The sequence below is a fragment of the Maylandia zebra genome, linkage group LG2 (genome assembly GCF_041146795.1).
Source record: "Maylandia zebra isolate NMK-2024a linkage group LG2, Mzebra_GT3a, whole genome shotgun sequence".
Lineage (NCBI taxonomy): Eukaryota > Metazoa > Chordata > Actinopteri > Cichliformes > Cichlidae > Maylandia > Maylandia zebra.
The window spans coordinates 45,231,866-45,256,612 of NC_135168.1; the positions used below are offsets into that span (position 1 = coordinate 45,231,866).

General features: G+C 41.8%; 2 long non-coding RNA genes across 3 annotated transcripts in view; one reads left to right on the top strand and one right to left on the bottom strand.

Annotated features, from left to right (window-relative positions):
- The window catches only part of LOC143413051 (uncharacterized), a 72,403-nt gene extending 63,126 nt beyond the window's left edge, over positions 1–9,277 (bottom strand). The window contains exons 1-2 of the long non-coding RNA XR_013093620.1: positions 8,865–9,277; positions 2,277–2,335 (exon numbers count right to left, since the gene is read on the bottom strand). This is a non-coding gene — a long non-coding RNA (uncharacterized LOC143413051). The remainder of the gene's footprint in view (positions 1–2,276; positions 2,336–8,864) is intronic.
- LOC143413057 (uncharacterized) lies at positions 9,243–20,820 on the top strand. Of its 2 annotated transcripts, none has more exons than XR_013093623.1 (3): positions 9,243–9,379; positions 9,744–10,086; positions 20,353–20,820. It is a non-coding gene; the product is annotated as an uncharacterized LOC143413057 (long non-coding RNA). The 2 variants fall into 2 exon arrangements; XR_013093624.1 differs by having other exon boundaries at positions 9,248–9,379; positions 9,864–10,086.
- The last annotated feature ends 3,927 nt before the right edge of the window (positions 20,821–24,747 follow it).

A 24,747-nucleotide genomic window follows, 5' to 3' on the forward strand; every position in this document is an offset into this window, starting at 1 on the left:
AATCTAGGACTACAAACTCTTCATGAAATTATTTCATATTCTGTGAGTCACCCCTTACATTTCTAAGCTAAGTACTTACTGCAGGTGTTGGATGAATGCATTGAAGTAAAAACTGGGATACTTCCCACACTCACATCAACACACCCACACACATATGCCCTGCTCTGATCACTTTGACAAGTGTGTCATGCTGACTTTATATGAGAACTCTACAGTATTTGGATTTTGAAACCCTTGAAAGCGAGCAAGTCATCAGACTCTTTCTAGTCTTAAGCAGAGTTCTAATGACCCATCGTCACAATTAAACACAGTGGACAGCAGCTCCAAACACTGGGTGACATCTTAAAACTGCGTGAATGGACCCTAGACCCAGCACCCCCCCCCCCCCCCCCCTTCCCTACATCACCTAATGTTCAACACTAACCAACCATCACACAGACCTACATTCATAGTCCAATCTACAATGGAAAGCACTGCAGCAGGCCAGTGTAGCCCAGACGGTTTCGTTTGCACTTTATCAGACCACACAAAACAGCAACGCCTCATTGAGCCACAATTTGCTGCTAGTTTCCTACAGGAAGCAGAACAAAGAATGGGGCGGCCCAGTATTTCTTTTTGTGCCAAAGCAGCGGACCAGAGAAGGAACACACACACACACACAAACACACAGCCAGAGTAAGTGAGGAACTGACAGAGAGAGAAAAATGTGAGAACAGCAGAACAACACCAGAACACGTCTGTCACATCCTTCAAAACACACTATAAGTAAGCTGCTGAGCAGTACAACCTTTAACCAGACACTTAAAGACAAAAACACTGACACTGAACACCTGCAGCACAAATAACAATTCTCAAATGTTACTCTTGTTGGTGGAGAAATACATGTAAAAAAAGTTTGTGGCCACAACATCTACTGGAGGGAACAATGGTGTGCCATGACTGGGGGTCACGGACGTGGCAGCATTTAAAAACCGCTTGGGGATAAAATGCTTCTGTTTGAGCAATCACTGTCCCTTTCCCTCCCTCCGTTTCCCCGGTCTCAGTCCCGCTTTCTGTCTTGATGTCTCTCTCACTCTTCTTCTCTGGTTTTACTACGACGATAATTCCTGAGTGAGTAACTGAGTGTGCGTGAGCCAACCGAGGCCAAAGTCCTGTTTGTGCATTAGTGTAGTCATGCGAAAGCGCGTGTGAATGAGTGTGTTGCTCGTGGATGAGTGCTGCAGCAGTGAGCGTGCTGAGGGAAGCAGAAGTCTGCAAAGCGAGAGGAGCTTGCTTACAACCACACTACTGATTAGGGTGGCCCAGCACAAATAAGACAAAAAAAGAAACCCTGCAACTGCTGCAATTGTTGTTGAAATGAGGCTAAGACGAACAACACAATAATGTCTGAAGGTTAAAGGCTCCACATAAAAAAACAAAACAAAGCAAAAAGCATGCATATATAACACCAGATTCATTACCATACAAATCAAGATCAAAACATTTCATCAAGTACACCATAGTCCTCATCTTCAAAGAAATCTATGTCTGAGTACAGTGAAGTGCTTCCCTTGAACCAACTCCAACGTTACAGTCCAATTTGAAATAGAGAAGAACATCCCCTGTGGCAGAGTAAAGTATGTTGCCATGACAACACGAAGAAGTTTAAGTCCTGACAAGTAAGTGCAGATGATGTGCTGATTGTGCCTTGTGTAGTTACAATGGCCTCTGCTTTCTGCACCTTAAACCACCCTAACTCTGCTACACTCTCTTCTAGCTGGCAGCTGTTTGTCCTGCTACAGGATGGGTGTGTTTTGTTTTGTCTGCCTGTGCATGCATGAATAAATTATAAGAGCTTTGGACCTTTGGGACAGGACTGAGCTGCTCATCTGGCTCAACAGAGCACTTCTGCCCTACCAGTATGTGGCAAAAGATGATCGCTAATTGAAAGTGGCGAAGTGATCTGATGACACTGCAGGGATACTTTGGTTTGTCACAACGTGTAAAGGCCCTTGCTTTTTAAGGGTGGCTGCCTTCAAGGAGGGGTTAATCAATGCACAGCTTAACGCAGACTAGACAGGACAGAGCACAGTTGCTGGTCTCGGGGTAACTGAGGTCAAAATTAGCGAGCTATTTCAAGAAGATGCTCACTTACTGTGCTGACTTTGAAGCAATTACAACACCAACACTGTACCTTCAGCAATATATCACACAAGAAACTATGCTGATACTATGTCAGCACTGTCATCTAAAGCAGAGAGAGCACTAGGCATACTCACAATATGTTGTTTTCTTACCTCAGCCATAACTGGATAGCAGACAGCATCCGTTCAAACAGACAGCCATGATACAGAGCCTGTAAAAGTGAAGATAAAAATGCATTAGCTCAAAGCATCAATCATGGTCAGAAAATAGTGATTCCATACACAATTGATTTCCATGGTATCTTTACTCCCTACAGCACATGCAATACTATTTTCTTCGCACTCATAAAGTCATTTGATATGGGCCACAGAAAGATGGAAGAGGAAGAAAGGTATGTGTGTCTGGCTACATTCCTGTCCCTAAACATGTCATATGTTCAAATGGAATTGCCTTCTAGAGCAAAGAGCATCATATATAATACAACTCTCATGTCTAGACACCCTCCGCGATCTAGTTTTTCCTCGCACTTTCTCTTACACAGATGTGCATTAAAAGCCACTTTTTACAGTGCACTACAGTTGCTTGTAAAATTGTGATTGTGGTTGGGCTAATTTACTAGTCATGAGACAAAAAGTTGCAGTATTTGTTTTAACATAATGGACTTCAGCTTGAAGGTGAAATCTAATAGTTGCCCCTGGATAACCCTCTGCTCCAAGACCGCCTTCTATGTTTTTTAAGTGAAATAGAGATCTGTAGAAACTAATTTACTTTGTAAACACACTACCCAAATCTTATTTACACTATTGGGAGTTGCAAGCACATGTGTTTGAGGAAGGAGACCTCTTGTGTCTCCTGCACCGCTACAAATACATATACACACATGTACTCAAACCTGCACCCACTGACTATATCACCAACCCCCTGATGTCCACTGGGAGGAGCAGCCACCCCCTGCCCTCTTCCAACAGGGGGGTCAAAGAGTATTTAACACGAGAGTCCTACATTCCTCCAAGGTGATAATTGCTGTAGCTGCTGGCAGGGGGCCATGAAGCGCAGGGTAAACAAGCAATAAGACTCTATGAACCACTCCATGCCGTCCTGGCTAAACAGCATGCATGACTGTGACTTGGGTAAATTATGCCATCAAGCCAGGCGTGACAGCGTGGAGTGAGTCTATTTGGTGTCTGAGCAGCCAGGTGTTTCGGTGAACTATAAGTAAACCATCAGCAAGACAAGACTTCACACATTTTATCAAATACTGTGAAACCTAGAGGCTAAAGACTAGCTGCATTAAATTAACTAAAGATTAAGCTAAGCTTAGAAATCATAAAGAACAATAACTCAGTAACAAATTACACCAGCTGTGCAGACCTAGAAACAGGTGGGAGAAGGGATGAATATAAGTAGGAAGACAGCGAGCTCTATTCTGTCCCACATTTCAGTTCAGGTCTTGTCCCTCTCTGGCCCTCTGTTGCATCGGGGCTTCATTAGATTTTTCATATATAATTTCTGTGTGTGTGAGTTTAAGTTGAACCAAAGTCTGATGCTGAAAATTGATTGGCTTAATTAATTTGTCTTCATCTTCTGCATTAAATGTGATTAATGTTGCAGCTATTTTATATTTTCTTTTTTCAGCCTATTCGCTTACTATCTTGATTTTATATATATTTAGGAAATTTCAACATTTCATTCAGCTTCTGCCTTTTTTGTCAAAAACAAATCAATTCCCAAAATTAACAATACATCATTAATGCTTTAAGATATGGACTTCTAAATCAAAACACATATTTAAGAATGCCTGGCTCACTGAGCTTACTAACCAAAGTGCATTGTACTTCACAAGAGGGCCCCACAGTCTTTAAAAGTTTGCATTGCATAACTGGCTCCACGGATACTGACAAAATTCAATTTGCTAAATTCCACTGATGCATAACATGAGGCAGTGATGGATTAAAACAGCTTAGTACAATATTAAACTAAAGCCAAAACCCTAAATGTCACTTTAAAAATCAAACAACTCACTCATACATTCTGCAAATCTGATTTGTGAGTTTGACAGACTGCAATCTTCAGTCTATTCAAAAATCTGACTCTATATTTTAAAGAAATATGTGAAATCAGTTAGCACACTGCGCCACAAGCCCTCATCCAAATCTACTAAAACTGACAGACATTTTGGTGACTAGATGTTCGATATTTTAAATAACTTTTCCACAACAGTTTTACCTAATTTAATCAGCAAAATGACTGGATTATTTATTTATATGGCCAAAAACATCCCAGTTTTATAGAACATCCCAACATTTGAGATGGTGGGTGGAAAAGATATGTTTCCCCAGTGGGGCAGTCAGGAAGTCATCTGGGGATCCAAAGGTCCAAAGTTCATACACCCGGGTGGTGGAAGTCTTACTTTTTACCACAATTTATGCATGTGGTATGTTGTCAAGTGCTCATTATGAACAAGCACGTGAAAAAACGAGCACTTGACCTCACCGAGTTCACTATATTCCAGCAATTATGCCACGGCCGCTTGCAGCTATTTGTTTTGTCAACAACCCTAAATCCCCAAATGAAATTTCTGCTATACTAACAAACATTGTGAAGCTATTGTTGCTCAAAGTGAGCCACTGCATTGGGTTTCACGCTACATCATTGTAGTGAACACTGGCAGCAGTGTTGCACGTCTGGACTTCCAAATAACATATGCCTAAAACAACTACTTCAATATTGTGTATTATTCGACAACACAAGACACACACTTGGTTTCTAATTTATTTAATTTGTCGATATTTTATTGAGAATTGTAACTGTAATTATCTTAACCTCCTAAGACCCGAAACTCTTTCATGGCATGCATTTTTAATTTCTCTTTGATATTTGGGATGATTGGGACCCAATGAATGTAAAAACAAAGAAACAATGAGGATTGATTGTTAAACTTTTAAGTGCATAAAATGAAGTTGCTTAGAGAATGGTTTCAATGGTTTTCAAATACCACATTTATTCCTCTTGTTTGTTTACAATGCTGACAAAAGAGGGAAATATGTGTAAAATTAGACAAACAAATGATTACAAGCATATAATTAGACACACTAAAACTCTACAGCTTTAGCTAATGTGATCCTATAAGCAACAGTATTGACATTTGCAGGATTGTTTGAGTTTTCTGTGCTTTAGCCTTATTGAAAGCATTTTTAATATTAAAAAAAGTAGGTTTAATTAGAATTTCAGTTTTATCTTCCACTTCAGTGTGAAATTTGATTTGTATCTGTTTCATACATACAGGCCCCTGTTCTGTGCCCACATATGGTCCCCTCAGCCCCGCACAAGGCTTGGAGAGGTTATAAAAACTGAAGGGGTGATTAAAAACCAGGAATAATGGCCTCCACAAAACTAGGAATGCGTTTAACTGGTACAATTGTTCCAAATCAGGTTGCCATTAATATCAGAAATGATTCTGCAGATCTTGAGAGGGGGATTTTACGGGGATTTTTAACTTGATTTTTAAAGAAACTGGCCCTGGGAAAAATGAAAGCATAGGCAGAATGTACTGTAGGTACATGATTTATGGCTGAGGATGACCTGGAAGGATTTAGGTTGGGTATATCTAGAACTGTGCTGACCTACCCACCAGTTCTGCATTGTTGAAGTTTGGTGGATCCTCCTAAATCCAGGATTAGGAAAGTCAAATATACAAACACCTTCACCCCTCCTCTTTTTCTCACATACAGACATACCAAGAAGAGGGAGAGGTTGAAAGCGTTAGCATTGGCTCCTGCCTGCCTGCTAAGCATGCCCAAACCCCAAACCCCATCACTTTCCTCATTACTTGAGCTTCATGGCTTTTTAGGGCTCTGTGCTTTATCTGGGATTTCACATTTCCCTGACTGCCACTTGACATGGCTCAACCAGTTGCCAGCAATCAAGTAGCAGAGGGCAGCAGCGGCACCGGCTGAGTCTTCAGGCTGCACCTTGATTTGAGAATTGCACATCACAGCCACTGGCCTTGCTAAGCTTCGGTAATTATTGGCCACACATGCCATCTTCCCACCAACTCTATTTCTACCCCACTCCATAGACTGACCTGACATAATGGGTGAAGGGGAGAGGGGCTGCATGTAGAGAGATAGGGATAGTCATGGGTCATGGGTGGATTGCATGGTGTTGATGTGTGCTTTAAAAGCCAAAAAGTGTTTGACAGAGCTGGAGAAAGAAGTGATAACACGTTCTGCAAATCATCCATACTGCCAATCTCAGAATGTTCTATATGGATCATCCCCTTATGTGTTAAAGCATGTCAGTGCCCTTGTCTATTTGCTTGCACCCACAGTACACATTGTGTGTGTGTGTGTGTGTGTGTGTGTGTGTGTGTGTGTGTGTGTGTGTGTGTGTGTGTGTGTGTGTGTGTGTGCCTAATTGAGAGGTAAGCAAAAAAGTTGCCTTTAAAGTTTCCAATAAATATCCTGCCAGTAATGTCAAACACCTGCCCGTAAAGCCCAGAGGAATGCTAAATGAAACCAAGTTGCAGAGCCTGTCTCCTGTCTGGGGTCTCAAGTCAAGACAGCAGGATTTGTAATGGCTGTAACCAGGATTATTGAGTTCAAGCAGAACAGCCAGGAAGCAAGAAAAAACATAGCATGGTCAGCACCACTGCTTTTCCTCCCTCTAACAGCCAGTACAATGAGTTGTGTGTCCCACTAACAGTAGAGATGGATTCCAGATTATTCCTCAACTTAGTCACCCTCTTGGCATCAAAACATAACAAAACAGCCATAAACTGTTTGTTTTTTTAAAACCACTATTATAAGAGCCAAACGATCCAACCTTCTCAGGGACTGCTGTATAATACTAGTGGACACAAATGTGATTAGACAAGAAGTGATCTTTTTTGTGAAAGTGTGAGCCAGATAAAGTGAGACAGATGATTACTGCAACTCAAAACATGACCCACTGACCTCCCCACCCCAGTGTCGCACACCAGTAACCATCTCATGCACACACACATGCAGTCTGACCACCTACAAAAATGCATGCGCTAATGCACACACATCTACAAATATTCAGTATCATGGAAGGAAGAGGCTCTTGGTGAGAGCATGTGACCCTAGAAGCCAAATGATGCTGTCATTTGGCCTCATCTCTGGTTTTGATTGCCTAAACTCCTGACGCCTTCCTCCCGCTGCACCTGTCGAACGCCAATAGACCCCCTGCCCAGACCTTTTCACCACTGAGAATATATGGCCGTGCTCCTGGGTCCAGCCTGGCTAATTACCACTGGCCTCAAATCGCCCCCAAATGCCACAGTAGGGTAGGGTTTTTAGCTGCTGTTGCCACCCTGAGGCTCAGCACAGCAGTCCTCCCTGTTATTTGGTGCCTCTCTATTCCTCAACGTGTTCCAGATAAGGCTAACCACGCAAAGGCATTTATTTCCAGAGTAACAGGCTGTCCCATTCAAGCCAGAGATTAAGCACTGCTGTCTACACGCAACCATGAATAATGAAGCTATCATTCCAGACAGGCAGGCAAAAGCAGTGTGAGTTATATACACCAGTAATCTCAGATGCTACTGCACACAAGTGCCCAATGTATGAAATAGCAGCACCACTGTGCAGTTCATAAATTATTTTAAAATGCACAAGTGTGGTTAAGATCTATTTTTGATTTAGTGTCTTAATCATAAGACTAATACAGCTGAAGCATGAATTATATATATAATGCATATTGTACATTTTTTTAAATGTACAATATGTAGATAACATCTCGCAGTATGAACTTTTACCTGGCAGGAGCAGTAAAAGAAATAATAATAAATTTATTACATTTAAATTTGTGTCTGCATAACATAATAAATAATCGGCACTTGTAGATCTGTACAGGTGCACTTTATGGGCTTTATTTTATCAAAACTAGGTTATGAAGCGTAGTAATGTGAGCTTTCTGGTGTTCATTTTTTATTTGTTAGTCTGTTTGTTAGAATGGATTTGGATTTTCCCTGGGAATATTAAATGTTAACATATTAAAGCTTTAAATTGTTACTAACTGAAAGGGAGAATATACAAATAATGAGTTATTTTAATTTTCCCCTACAATTTACTTTTCTCAACTTCCAAGCATATCTTCCCCATCTTCAACTGGAGGGATATAATCCCGGAAACGGTTTCGAAACAACAGTAGGTAGGCTGTACCTGACGCGAGGCTGGATAATAGCAGACACCACGTGACTGCAGTACTTGCAGTCTGGACGCACGACAGGGTATGTCAGAGCCTCCCTGGTGAGGACGACATACACACACACGCAGGACGGATAAAAATAGACGCCATTTATGTGTTGAGAAGCCGCTTGAAAAGCTATGTGCTACGCGTCCAACTTGTTAAACTTAATATGTGCCGTTTGTTTTTATTACTTTTAACGCTGTCAGTCATGTTTTTTTTAACAATCTGCACAGTTTAGTGTATCAAAATGTGCAAAAGCGCACCGAAAGCCTCGCACGGATTTCACTGCTCTCCTCCACTTGAATTCATAACAGGTTTTTTTTTTCCTCTTCTATCGCGGTACACATCTCAACCCTCCTCTCAAAGGAGCGACACCGACAAAATCCCTTAATTCAACACACAGTGAAGACTTATCGCCCGTTATGCGCTGCGTCACCGGCTTTAGACAGGGGCAAAGTATGGCACCATATCTGAACTTGCATGAATGAAAGTGACGGCATAAAGCACTCAGTCAGCAGGCGACTCACTCAGCCTCCGGTGTCTGTCTCGCCTGTGTGGCGCTCTCCTGCATCCCTCAGTGAGCATCACTCTCTGTGGAGCCGGTGCGAGGCATCCTCCCTTACAAACACCGGTCCTGGACATCCTAGACAGCCCGTCCTGCGACATATTTTTACTTTGGACCCGTTGATGTCACTTCCTGCTTGGGCAAATGCCTGTGCAAATAAACCCAGGGATGTGAAGGGGTGCTCGGGGAGCCATTTTTTGAGGTCACGCAGCAGACAAGTTCACAAGGTCATGCAGTAGCGACATGTCCCAAAGCCGACAACAAGCTCGTTACTCTTTAAAATGACAACTATCATCCCATCTGGCTCATTCGAACTGTGCCCTATAGTTTTACATAACCAGCCACATCCACATCATCCTACCCCCCTGCGATACGCCGGCAAGGTTCATTTCCTGGTACGCTGTGCGCATTTACGGCCACGATTATGCAATGAAGGCGGCATCATCACTCTTTCACAAATGCTATACAACGCAGCTGGTAAGAAAATGTTTCAGGATATACAGGACTGCGAAAGCTACAGTATTGCACCAATTTGTGGGACACCTGTTGATAAAATAATATCATCCAATTGAAAAAGCAAAGCTCAGACAGCTAAATACAAATTTACCTTTTTTAGTTTGTCTTAAAAGGAGGTAGCTGACAAACTACGACTTTTGTTACACATTTCTATATTTAATATTTAAATCCAGCAATCCTTTAAGACAGCTTGGAAGAAGAATAATGAGGTTGCACAATTTAATATAAGTACCTATACTGGTCTGTGATTAGTCAATGTGATGTGGCAGAAGCTGGTCTTCGTTCTTTCCACACCCAGGTCTCTTTTCTTTACCTTTGAACCTAGGCCTGGCAGCCCATTTCTGATCTACACAGGGTCTCCTTTTACCCCAATCCCCTTGTAGGCCCCAGTGATAGACGGGCATCGATGTGCCAATACTTCACTGTATTTCAATATCCTGCTCAGGAAAAGGAATTCAAGGGGTTGAGCGAAGTTCAGAGTAACAGCGTGGTGCCCAAAGCTCACAACCTGTCCCCAGCCTCGTGCCGAGAACCTGAGATCCAAACATTCAGCTGAGAAAATTCTTGAGACCAGGTCCTGTATGTGTCAACAAAACAGCCCCTGCTGCCACCATCCAGACTGAGAGACGGGAGCAAAGACGAGCAAACGACAGCAGATCCAACAGCCTGTGAGTGAAACTTTCCAGAACCAAAATTATTATTTATTTTACTCAACAACAAGTAGTCTGTCTGGATGTTTACACCAGTGTCTATCTCAGAACCTGAACCCTCAGGCAAGTATTTGTTAAACATGAGGTTTTACTGTCTCAGTCACAACTACAGCTTAACTCCATATCTCTTTTCTAACTTTGGCCCGACAAAAAGTCCTGGCACACTCCAACTCCTTTATAAAATCCTAAAAAATTGAATGTTCTTTTAAATTTTAATCCATTTTTCTATAGGCTACTGTACCAATATTCTGGAAAAAATACATATTGATGTATAACAAATACTGGAATAATGAAGATGTGTTTGACTTTGTTGTTTGGATTTGTTATATTTATATACCATGGCAATTCAAACAAACAGGATTACGTACATTTTATCAATGTGGTGAGTAAGGTGGGCACATATCCAGTATGTGTAGGACTGTGTGAATGCACTGAGCCTGTGCCCAAATATAAATGCATGTGTTTAGTGTAGTATTTTGCGATAGGATGACGTGCTCATGTGGTTCTGTTGTCTGTGTGCGATTGGTTGGATCAGTCAGAGGACTGTGGCAGGCACGAAAGAGGCAGCGAAGCAGGCAGTGCGACCTAGTGGTGGAAGAGGGGTGTGTGGTGGAAGAGGGGTGTGCACTATGAATCACACCGATACACTAAAAAATATGCACATTATTTATCTTGTTAATAAATCCACACGAGCGTGCTAACACATACAGTCAACCCAACATGCCTTTGTTAATTCACTGTATAGCAATTTATCTCCTTGAAACACATGCTGATAAACTCTAACCCATGTATTTGATCTAATGTCCCAAATACCTAATGTAGTGTTCCAAGTTTTAAAATAACATAATTCCCCACCAACCACCCACATATGTAACGTAACGCTCTCTAACCAGGTTTGTACCAGTGTTTTCTATCAGCCCATGCTTCCCTTCTATCCCCTCCACCTTACACCCCCTGCTTTTACTTCCGTTCTCCCATTGCTAAATCTGCTCTTGAACCAAATGGCACGAGTGGTAACTTCAAAGCCAGAACTACCTACATCCCCTTTCCCTGCTATGGAATATTTGAAAATGAAAAAAAAATAGACCATCTGGCATAGCAGTGGTGTCTGACTTTTCCCATATCAACCAAGTGACACTTAACCAGGCTGTGTTTTGAGATGATCGGCCTAGGATCGCAATTTAACCCCCCCCCCCCCCCCCCCCCCCCCCAACCTCCCCAAATCCACAAAAGCATTAAAGATTACCCACTATCCAGATGTGTTTTAGTAGAGATTGAGGGGACAGAAGGAGGAGCTTTAAAAAAGAGGGGGTTATGTAGACATGGGTGGGTGGAGTTAGTAACCAATTCGGGAAAAAAAGGGGAATACAGCATAGACAAGTGAAGTCCCAAAAAGCAGGGTTTAGCAGGGGCCTAGTTCTACTGGAGCTGCGGCCCATTTTGTCTTGAAGGGGATTAATAATGAATTAAAGCACTCCCACCCCCCTTCTAAAAAGATATTCATGCATGTTAATGCATCCATTATTTATAGTGCGCATAGAGGCTGGCTAGTGGTGGCCACATGCAAGTGGGAGGGATGTAAAGATGAAATGAGGAGGTGGGGGTCTCTTCCCCCTGAATGAAGCACTGAGGCTCTGGAAGCAACATCCAGCCATTGTGGCTGGGCTGGGGCTGGGTGGAGATGGCATGGGGAGTGGATATGGAAAAGTAGGAGGAGGTGGGGGATGTGGGGGCCTTGCTGCCAGACAGGCAGCTCGTGCATGGGGCCGCCAAGTGTTGTGGGGGAAGGGGTGGATTAAACAAATAAATACATGATAAGGAATAATCATGCCAGGGAGGCAGGGCGTGATAGAGACAAAGAGGCTAAGAGGGGCAAAGCGGGGGTGTTAGTTCAGTCAGACAGGATTTGTTGTCTGGACTGACCCATTCTTGATCACAAACCTACGTGAGATAACTTTTTTAGATGCTCTTTTAATTGGACTATTTCATTTGATGACTCATACCAATTATGCTTTCGCCAAGGAGCTAACAAAGTCTGTTTGATCTGAAATAAACTGCATAGATCTGAGTAACTCAGTGCATAACATTAGGTATGACTGGTTGATAATTCAATAAAGCATTACAGAAGTTGACACGGCCAAAGCAAAGATGAGAAATAGACATGTAAAAGAGAGGAAAAGGCAAGAAGATGTGAACGTGAGAGATCGAGGAAGAAAGATGAGTAAGAAGAGGCTAAACTTTTTTTTACGTAGCGAAGCAGTGCAGAAAGGAGCAGGGCAAGGAGGATGATAAGATAAGGCAAAAGCACGAGTCAGATGAGCTTTCTACCCTGCTGATCCCCATATTAGCATAGATACAGAGTCATAAGCATGGCAGGGAGCTTTTGCTGTGGAGGTGACATCAGGGCCATGACACCCAAACTCATCTCCATAGATATCACTGGGGCCATGCAGGTTAATCAAACATAAGGCTTATCTAGGCGTCTGTAGTGCGTGAAAATCTGCCAACGAGCTGCCACCTTAAATTTCAGTAATCCTTGTAAGTAACTAATTCTTAATACTGTTTCGCTTGTCGACAAAATGAAGAAATGAAGCACGGCTTAGAAAATTTGCCCTTTCTGTGTGTTTGTTTTGGGAAAATGTTTGCTTCCAGAAACTGCTTCTTCTACAGAAAAAAAATACTTAGAGATCACTGTTCATGCCATTTCTACGTGTATGCAAACACCAAACTGCTCTGGGGATATGGTGACATGTAGGCTAAGAGGTCATCAGTGTGGCTTGGCAACACCTGTTTCAACGGGATTTTCCTCTCGTTTCGAAAAGCTGGCCTGGTGTTACACGCATGGCACGTGAGTGGCACAAATCCTCCACTACAATGGAGTATTAAATAGTTATGCCATCATAATGGATAAAAATATTGTTGCATGAACTGTATGATTCAGGAACAAAGCAGGTAACAGTGAGACATTCATTAATGGCAGACATGCCACATGTTTCTCAACAAGTAGCACCAGAGGCAAGACCTCCCAGAAGGGACAATCTGCATTGTGCAAACATTGCAACCTTTGTTCCCCCAACAAACACAAGGTGAGGCACTAAAGTGTTTTTAATACGAAAACCTCAACCACACACAGGAAAATCCATAAACATTGGAATGATGTCAAAACAACATTGTGGGGTTTGACGGTTTTAATTTTCCACTGCTCAAAGTAAAAATGGCTCCTGCAACATTTCCTGCACCCCGGTGATTTTTATGACAAATACAACAGCAGCTTAATTATACATGCGACCACCACCATAAAAGCAGAACCATTAACTACCATCTTGTTAACACAGAGGACCTGCCTTGAAAGTGCTAGAGTCGCATTTTGAAATCTTTTCACTCAGCGCCTGTCTGCAATGTCAGATTTTCACTATTTAGCAAAAACAGAAAGAACGTGGCAGTACATGCAAGCCCTACACACGAGACATCTGCTTTAATTGAACTAGACATTAAAAATAATTGTGACGACCTGTTCTTGATGTGTTGGCTAAAATATAATAAAGGAAACATGTCCAAGTCAGTCAAGTAACATCTAGGCACAGATATTTTCACTGACTTTAAGTTGCAGTGTGCAGCTGCGTTGATGTAGGAAGAAACCTGGCTTCTGATGTTCCTGACCCAGCTCAGTGTGTCCACGGAGAAAGCTTTGCAGTCTCCAAATAAGAGTGAACTTCCAACCTTTTTCTGAAGAGGCTTTGGTTAAGTTTCAAAGGCTTCCTGGTTTTACTTTACTAGCCAAACATACCCCAGCTGTACACAAAGTGGTCACTCTCAGTGAGACCCTATGGAGGCAGAGGGAGATCAGACACCCCTTGACGTAACCAAACATCTCTGTTAAAAGCAATGTGAACAGAGGGTTTGCCATTGATGTTATTGCTTGCTTAAACGGGTCAGTCTTCACTCATGGCAAGTGTGACATTACAGACGGTAATATCATACTTGTGAGCAATGCTTCAAGCCTACAGGTCCCAACAAAGAGAATTCGTTGTTTGTCGCTGTCATGAAATAGATCAGCCATCTTAATATTTCATACTCTGCCTATCCTTAAGATGTCCATATGGACTTCATAGAATATGTCAGTCTCTTGAGTGATAGAATGGAAAACCTACAAAGCACATCTCTGAAGGCAATCCCATCAAGCAGCATTCACTTCGAGATGTATAGCCCTGTGTTAGGCAAATGAGCTGAGAAATGGTGAGCTACTGAATCCATTATTTCTCATTCTGTATGTATTGTCTTAAAGCCTGCCTAATGTCCCCAAAATGCCTTTAAAGACATGTTAAGAGAAAAGAGCTCTCTGCCTTGGAATGAGGTAACTTAATTATCATAGCAACTGCCAGTACTCTTTAACATGTCAATGGTACTTGGCTTGCATGCATAATTTTGCTGTGTTATTGTGGTGGCCTCTGTGTTGCTCACTGACAAAAAAACCCAAACCACAGGCACGGGGGCCTATTGTCATGGATGCATCCATCTGGATCAAGGCCATTAGAGGATATTTGCACTTCCTCTGTGGATCCTGGCTCTTTTTGACATGCAGCAGAAGGACCAGGCTTCACCCACCAGTGCAGGGCCAATTGAGGTGTAGATTGACCAGAGGGACAGTGAAGAAGGGCAGCCAGCAGGGCAGCACTCCTGTCAAGCTCAGTGATGGACACCCACATGGCAGCTGGTATTTGGCCTGGGGTTTCTGAGGTCCTATAGCAACTGATGGGACATGACGAGGCAGGCTTCCTGGTTTCATTCCTTTGTCCCTTGGGATGTTGGAATGTGTATCAGAATGTCAGAGGATCTTGGCTTCAGCACACTTTTGGTGTCAGCTGCCTACCAATGCCCCACACTTACCCTGACATGTATTAACAAGTAATTCAGGTAGCTGTTTCATACAAAAATACAATGCCTTTTAAAAATAATGGTAACTTTCTCTGTTTTTCTTCAACCCAATTACATGAATAAAACATTAGCATATATAGCCTATGAATACTGCAAACACTGCTTGAATTGAAATAACGGATCAAGTGATCTGAACCAAAAAGTGCATAAATTGGGCCCTTTGAAGTGATAGAAATATGCTGATCTAGATCTATTGTGGTTAACACCACAGCATTCACAAAGGCCTTTGAATGCTTCTTTATACGTGTATATGCAGAGTGTGTATGCGTGTACTCGTATGCCCAGGTGGGAGAGAAGGCTAATGGTAGATGCAAAGATCACTATACACATCTGGAAAAACAGCTCTCAGAGATATATCAAATAGAACCAATTCATCTCCAACATATAAACACGTTAGCTGTCAATCTACATCTCCCCACATGTAACCTATATGCTTGTTGCGACATACGTAGCCTTTGAGCTGTGTTGGAATGCTGACAGCCCACAGATATGAATCTTGATTTGATTAAAAGGTAAGAGTTGGGGTCTAAATGCTGGAACCAATATCAGTTCGGGCGGGTGGGCAAGGTAACTGTTGCAAAGGAGGTGAGGTGGAGAGGAAGGGGGAAAGTGTGATTGTTGGGGGGGTTACCTGTGGCCTTGGCTCCAACTGGGAGTAATTTGGAACAGACTGCTCCCAGTGTGTTCATTAGGTTGTGATTGGGCTGAACGCAGGTGGGGAGGGCTGCCCAGCCTGACGCTGAATAGTCTTGATTGTGCCCAGCATAAAACGCCATCTGTTTCAATGAGGCAATGAAGGAGAGAGAGAGAGAGAGAGATTGAAGCAAGACGAAGGAGGAGGGAGCTACCGGTGAAAAGTCGTGTTTTGTGATGTCTCGAAAATTTTGTGTACTAACAACGGGACAAAAACATATAGAATAAAAATATAAAGCTGCACTGTCCATTGTTTCGTCTTAAATCGAACACAGAAATGACTTTCCATGTACAAAAATATAATTCAGTCCATAATGTAAATTAATGGGTGGGCACAAGAAAATATTTACATGTGACCAAACTTTGTGCAAAAACTGCAAAGTGGTCAAATGTAATCAGTCCATTTTGAGTCTGAATGGCAGGCCTCATTTTCACCAGGCTATGAGCGGATGGCTGATGAGACAAGGGGATTGGAGATAGGGCCGCAGTTTATTTATGGGCCGCCTGCTTCAAAGCCAGAATGTTTTTGGTTAATCCCATGCTCGTACCAAAAGCAGACATACAAATGTTAATCTGGGAGTTTACATGCAAATTTGGGCTGTCTACTTTGCTGCAGACACAACATTACCCAAAATCACATTCCTCGGTCTCATGTAAGAAGGAGGTAAAAACACCGACAAAATATATTTTTACTCAGACAGCCTCGCTTTCGGTTGCTTATTTTTTTTCTCTCGTTGCAAGGCCTTGGAAAGAAAAAAAGAAGAGAGCAGAAGAGAAGAAGGCCACTCTTTGCTGCTCGACTTTTGAAGCGTCTTTATCGGGCTTGGCAGCGTAGTCTTGCGTGTCCAAGCCTCGTCGTGCTTTTCATCCTTTGTGCTGTCCAAGGTGTGTCCAATGCACTGTTGCTTTGTGTGGAGAGGGAGACGACACATCACATTCTGTCTTCTGTCCCAAGCTGGGGGATGGGGAGATTGTGGGGTGGGGTGTACAACAGAGGGGGCACAAAAAGCAAACTTATAGAAGGCCGGAGCGCTTCAAAGCCGCGATGCACAAAGGCTTATAAAGCGTTACTTCATGCAGAGTTGTGCCAGATGTAATTGCGGGGTTCCTGGAGATAAAGAATCACATGCAATTCTTAGCCCCACCCCTGATACTTATGAAAGAGCTGTGGCTAAGAAGCTTCAGCTGCACGAACAGAAAAGTTTGTTTCACTTTGGTGCGCAATAAATAATTAACAGTTATTTTATAGGTTTCAGGATGAATTTGCTGTCTTGAAAACAGTAACAGTGCACATCAAGCTTTACAGATGCAGGAAGATGGGCTGAGCCCATTATAAATAGGGAGGGGTGAAAACTACACTGAGTGACAAGCGAGTTCCCTCCCCTTTTTCACTCTGCCCTCATCTTCGTAGTATAGGCTCTTTCAAGTCTGCCTGACTCCTTTCTACAGAAAATTATGTTGATTCATTGTTAATAAGCCCAGAGGTTGCCAGTGTGAGCACAGTGCGTGGCAAATATAGGTAGACTGTAGTTTTCCAGATCAACCTGACTAGTCCTCATCTGTTTCCTGTGGCCTCCTGCTGAGATGGGACTGGTGTCGAGTGTGCATTGTTAAATATGTTCCCGGGCAAAAATGCTGCCACTGTCAGGTACATTTGCACAGGCTGCTCCTTATGTGTGTGCGTGTGCGCGCGTGCGCTCACGCACGACAGTGCAGGTGGGTATGTGCATGTGTGATGCTGACAGTGAACAGTGATGGGTGTGGAGGAAAGGGTGGTGCAGTCACTTTAGACTTGAGATGCCATTCCCACAGGAGGGACACGCCCCGGTGTTTTCCAAGACAGAGACGAAGGCAAACATGAAGCAGATCCATCTTTGCATCTTAAAGGTTTCACAAATACTTCTATAGCCAGAGAACAGTAACTTTTTGTTATCTCTTCATGTGGGAAGTCTAAAGGCCTCCTGCTAGGAATGTAGAAACTATGGTGTGTGTATCCACAAGGTCAAGGCTTAGATGTCATGCACAAACAAATTTTAAATTTAACAGCTACAATTAAATCAAGTAGTGTCTCATCAAGGTGACATGGTGTGACGACAATAATAGCATGTAAATGTACCTAACCTAACTAATAAAATGAATTAGCTCAGGAATCGGTGTCTTTGACAGCCTTCTTTCGTCACGTTATGGATCAGAGCTCAAGTTTACTTTATATCTTACCGTAAAAAGGGCCAGTGCAGGTTCTATACCAGCCCAATTACAATGGCTGTTCACGACAGAAAGAAATCTTGCCCATGATTAGTGTGGAAATAAGGTATCTTATGAATAACCAAGTAATATTAAATGCCTCCTAGAAGAGCAAGGGCATTAAAACCCGATGCAATACTTCTTTGCATATCAATAAACTGACATTAGTATTTAAAAAAAATGTTAAAGTGCTGGACTAAAAGAACAAACATTTTTCAAAGCCAGCATAAATTAGGGCATCGTCTTCAAGTTTTAAAAAGTGTCAACAATCTGTATAGTAAATAAACAGTTGCAGGCAAGCAAAGGCAAATGCTGCATGCAAATGCTAAAATTTGCAGCACTCTTTTTGTGACTCATCACTAAAATACGTGTCCAAACTTTTGGATTAGCTAGAAGCTAACCTGTAACTCTTCACATGTAGGCACCATTCTCAGGTCATAGAACAAAGCACAAGGGTCAGCAAGGAGATGTCAAAGATCATGGTAACCCAAGGGTACCTTGAGTCTCATCCCAAAACCTCTAGCATTTTTCAAAGCCCTCCTGCAGCCCAGGCCCTCATCAGCGCGTGCCCCCAATGGCCTTGTGCACATATGCACTACCTCTCTGGTGGGTGAAGGGGGGGCCTGAGTGCATCACCTGCAGCCCCCATTACGTGACGGAACAGGCTTGGCCTACTCAAAACAAGCCTGAGACCCAGTAGGGGGGGTGGTAATGATGCAGGGGGCACTAACAGGTACAGGGAGCAGATTTTATTTTCTCCATATTTCACAAAAGCCTTTCTCAAATTCTTGTTGGGCTCACAGACTATATAGACAAGGTTTCACCCCGTGAGATATAATTAGTCATGACCCACATGGCTCTGTGAGAGTGGTATATATACGTTTAAGTTTGCACTGAGGTATAGAGTGAGCGTCCCTATTTAATTTTTAACTACAGACAGACAGCAACATAGAATAAAGCAAATATTTTACCATCACCTGCTTAGAAAAAACAAGGACAACGAAGGACAATCATTTAAACGAGGGCAATAGTACTTGCACTAATCTTGGATTCATTTGTGAACACGTGAAAGTGTTCATTGGGTCTTGATCAAGAGATGTGGTTAAAACCACTGATGCAGCAAATCTAGACTCCCCCCCCCCCCCCCCCCCCATCCCCTTGTCTGCTCAATCAACCATCAGTAAAATATCTCCTCTTCACTACTGATGACAATTAGAACACGAGCCAATCCCTAACCTACATAGGGAAAGAGGCCCCATAACCCAATCTTACATTAAACCGACTCAGGGAAATGAAGGTGTTCTAGCTCTCAGCAGATTATACTATAGCTGAGATGAAGGGCTGAAAAAGAACGAGTGTAGTTCAGTCAAACTAGCTAAACGGGTGAGAATTAAGATGTTGTAGCGTGGGATGAGGCAGTTATGCATACATAACATGTTGAGGCTGGGACCCCCTACTGGGGAGAGGCACGACAAAGCCTCTCTAACAGCAATACCTCTGGGACAGCTAATGATTAATTAGCTTGTGTCATTAAGTGAGGCAAATGTCACCCGAGCTTCCTGGGGAAGCTGTCACACCATGTGTAGGCTACTCACAAGTTTCCCCCTCAGGTGCCGGTGGAGGGGAGTTGGGGGGGGGTAAGTGCACTGTAACTAGTCAAATCCTGACATCTAGTGGTCAAATATAAAACTTTGCCAATTTCCAACAGCAGTAAGAACTAGATTTAGGCAGAAACTTTTTTTTCTTTAATTTAATTTATTATCAAAATATGTTACAAAAAAAAATATTCCTTTTGCCCAACATTCCCAACAATTACCTACAACAAAAGTGTTATCCAGATTTGACTTTGGGAATGCTCTCTGATCGCTGATCCTTGATCGCTAAATTAGCTGAGATGACCTCTGACCTTTAAGTGTCATTCACCTCACTGGCCATGTCACTGACCTCAAAGTTGAGGAGCTGACCATTTTTCACACCTAAGTTTTAAGGAGGCAAGAGCTGGCACATGGGCGAGGGTCAGAGTGGCGGGCAAGCTTGGCATCGCAACATTTTAAAAACATCTATCTTATAATTCTATTACAGTTTGCTCAGTCAAAAAAAAACAATGACATAAAATCCTAAGTGATCCCAAACATGAAAGTAAAAAGGAAAATTTTTCTTACCAAACAGCCGAGGACCAAGCCAGGTTTGATGACTTTCCTTGCAGTTTGGAACAAATCCGGACAAACGATCGCCAAAGTAATAGTTCTAATTAGCCAATGTGCTTCCTTTAATAATATTATTTTCTCCATCAGCTACAGCGGGTTTTCCCAGCACACATGTTCACACTTTACTTCTTTTTCTCCACTGCAGGAGCAGTTATTCTGAGCCTTGGAGGTCAGCACTGAATTCTGGCCTGCTGTAAGACCAGACCAAGATGAAGTGAGAAGGCCCCTCTCTTCAACAGGGAGTGGCAGCGCAACGTGGAAAGGCTTAACACACACACACACACACACACCTCATGTCTGTTTATTCACATCGGCAAAGCACGTGCAGACACATGTGCGTGTGCGCACACACAAACACACACGCACACAATCTGCCTCACCCTCACATAGACATGCGCATACAAAAGCACACCTGTCAGGGCCTTTCCACTGTGTGAGCAAAAGCAAAGAAGTCCGGCCCCCCCTCCGTCTCTCTGTATGTGGTATCCCATGTCTGTTATATTAAAGCAAATCTATTCAGTTCCCACTTTCTTATCTGAAATAATGGCATGAGCAATTTTCACATTTAAGTAAGCAAGGACACATGCAGTCTCTCTCTCTTCCACTCTCTCACTTAATGAATGGAATCAGATCTGGGCCCCCGTGGCTGCGGTCTAATCTGCCTTTGAAGATTTCTACAATTTACAGAAATAAATAATTACATACCACTGAACAGTTGTTTGGTTTGGGTTTTTTGTTGTTGTCGTTTTGTTTGCTTTTTGTAAATAGGATATATACACCTACCTACTTTTACATTTACTAGTCCACAAGTGCGTTCGATTTCTATGTTATTGGCCAGAGCCAAAAAGGGCCCAGGACATTGCCAGGAGCCTCCCAATTGTGCCAGTCAACTGGTGTGTGACGTCCATTTGAAGGAGGAATCTGTCAAATAGAGTGATTGAATTAAAGTGCACTTTGGTCCGGAGTGCTCTCTCTTTGCCACTTTCCACCATAACATGTCTTGTCCTAAAATAATTAGATTGAGGCTTTGGGTAATGGAGTGGCCGGATCCTCAGTGGTCAAAAGAAGGAATGGTGGCGCATTGAATAGAAGCCTCCAATCTTAAAAAACACTTTATTTCTTTACACTTGAGGTTTGTTGTCTTTTGTGACTATTATCCCCATTCACCAATTGCTTTCATGCAGCTGTGCCCCTCTTAAAAAGTCTTTGTGCAGGCACCATGAATACAGGGAATGTGTCCATGGCAGGTAGCCCTTATTGCAAGTTAATCTCTTGAAAGAGCCTCATACAAGTACTTTTAAATTCTCCCCTAGCCACAGAGGGCTCATCATCAATCGAGCACTTCTCCCCTTTGTAGGGTTGATGAGTGTGGTGCGTGGCTGGTGACAATGGCTGCCAAGTGTGGCAAAGTAATCACCTTCTGGGGAAAACACTAGTAATTACTTCTAAACTGTTTGGGCTTCAGAGACAACTGATATTGTGCAATAAAATGAAAAGGTCCCTTTAGAGAGCAGTGCTGTGATGGTCGATCTCAATATGTTTGTCATCTATTTGTTTACAGACATTTTTCTTTTCAGTTTCCTCACTGCAACCGTCCTTTTTATCCTATATGCATTTGTCTTCATGTGGTTTAGTTTATGTGCTGGACAAACACCATAACCACATTCTCCATGCATACTCACAAGACACTTTACATTATATAAGTTTATATAAGTTTCTTAGTTTCAGACAATTAAACAAGTCAAATACAGCTTCCATTCCTAAAGAGTATTTTAATTAAGCTCCTACATTCAGCCACACCTGTATTCATCCTTTAGGCTGTTAATAAGAGGCTATAATTATTTCTGAGCCTTTCTAATGAGATAACATCTTTTTGTGGATCCTTATTTAGTACAGTTATTAGGTGTAATGATGTTTAGCCATAATTTTCCTCAGGGTTTCCTCTGAGGTGAGAACTTACTGATCAATTGTGACTTTATAAGTTACAAGTATGAATTGTTAGTTGTTGCTCTCACAAACTAGATAGAATTAAGTCAAGATTACTATGATTAAGACGCTAAAATGAAATTATTTGAATCTGAAAAAGCAAGAAAGGCGCTCTGACACCAGTTTTCTTTGTAACGTCTTTAATATCAAATATCAAAACTGAGTTTACACTGTATACATTTTTTATGTGCACGGATTAATAATAAATGCAGACAAGAAAATTCCAGAGCGCAAGACTCTCGCAAGACTCCTTCGACTTACCTCTGCTGCACCATAAGCTCATCTTGTCTGCTTGACACACGTGTGTGGGGTCTGAGGGGAAAGGCAAGCAAAGCTTTCAGTTTTACTAGAATAAGATATGAGTTAGACTTTTAAACTTTTCTAACCAGAAGTAAAAGCAAATGGCTGCCAGCAGAAAAGAAATATGTAAAACCTTGTGTTTTTTTAAATATCGTTCCTTTTTGTGGACATGGAGTGTCCTTTTACTTGGTCCTGCATTACCACTTTGAGCTACTTATAATTTATCTGAGTATTCTACAATCGTGCTACTAGTTAGGTTTTTTTTTATAAACTAAAATTAAATATGTTGAAAATGAAGTAAGAATTAATCAAAGAAAATCTAAACTATGATATTAAAAATGAAAATGTAGCACTGTCATACTGAGCTCTGAAGAGAGCATTTATTCCCTGCTGGGTTAAAATACAACAACAGACACATTTTCATTGCATCACAACGTTCAATAAATAATTTACAGGGAAAAGCAAATTCAGTGTATTCTTGTATATATAGCCTATACATATTTGCATATAGTCTGTAAGCACATGAGTTATAAAAAGCTATAAAAGCTTCATAAGAAAATATGCTAAGGCTGTGCAAATATTCCCTGTTTTGTAGGTCTTATGCTACCAAAACAATAAAATGAAAATATTCAGACTGCCTGAACAATTACCCACACTTTCATATATAAAGCATTATTCTGCACTTCCTGTGTTTCTGGACAGTTTTTGGAATTTTAACTCTTTCTTTAGGCAATTTCTGAGAGAGAAAAATACCTGACTGTTTCACTGTTTTGTCTGTCATTTGAAGCTGAGCAGCTTCCAGGCATGCAGTGAGTGAACAGTTAAGAAAAGGAGAACGAAAGAAAGAGTATCTGCCAGGCTACAGAGGAAAACATGATTCTCCAGCAGCAAATTTTGGGAAACTGGACAATGCTTGCTTACACTGTATCGTGATACTTGCTGATACTTGCTGATAACAAGTGGTTCCTTGGATAGCTGTACTGATAACAATTCAGGCCAGGTATAAGGAATAAGATAAAAAAAAAAAAAGCTTTAGCTAGCTTGCAGCACACTCTTACCAATGCAATAAAAAAAACTGCACATTTAATACAAAACACCTTTTTAAGGGCTGTCTTCAGCTTGTATTGTTCTTTTCTGCCTCCTACTGGGCAAGCATAAAATTAGGCTAATTAAAAAATTTGCAAGGTGCATTTTGAGAAGAATGTTATATTGGATTGTTTTTAATAATCCACTGTGTTAGGCCTGCAATTAGTGTCTTGATTTATCAGTTAATTGATGCATGTATTAGTGTATTAGGTGATGTATTACTTGATTCTGCAATCCTTTATACAATGCTGCTTATAAATTTGTAATTTAAATTAAATGTACATATTCTGCCATGCCAACAAAGTTTTAGTGCGGTTTTAGGGCTGCTTCATATTGCCTATTCTGTGTCTTGCTTTCTTTCTTTTTTTCTTTCCAGTTTTGTTGGATTTTACTGTAGGTGTTAGTGAGTGACAGCGAATGAGAGGGAAGCAGAATGACAGAGACGCAGACATCACTACTTGAGGCCAGTGTGAGCATTCAGGCTGTATTGCACATCTAATAATCCCACGAGGCAGAGGGCCTGTGGGTCTCCCTTTGAACCATAGTCCATTCAACACAAGAACACCGAAACATCTCCCCACCCCTTTGCGGTCACCAGCATTTCATTTGCAATCTAAATCTGAAACACAGGGTGCTCGAGAGTCACATCAAAGGGCTTTTTGATAGCTAGGATAGAGCAAAGACTTGAAATAAAATGGCTAATTACGAGTGTTGATTAGTGGGCCATGTAAGCTACAGACTAATTGGATTGCACAATGGAGTAGTGCTTTTGTTTTCTGTGCATCTTAATGAAGTCTTTTTTTTACCTCTTTACAAAGGCTGAAATGTAGAAGCAATTTTTGTGTTTCCAAAGATAAAAATGGCGGCTTTAACAAACGTGCATATTATTCAAACAGTCATATAAAGAGACTTCATCTCATAGGTTGTGGATAATTTGATCAGAACTGGGTTATCCCACATAATTATTAACACCATATGTGAAAGCTTTGTTGTGTTAAATGAACCATCAGAAGTTCCATTAAGGCTAAGTAACCCATGTCTTTTCAGTGGAGCTGAGTTTTACTTAAATGTTTAGTCATGTTCGGCTTCATCTGGTCAGAGATTGATTAGCAAAACATGAATGAGTTATAAACATAGTTCTATTAATATTTTATCTTTCAAATACATT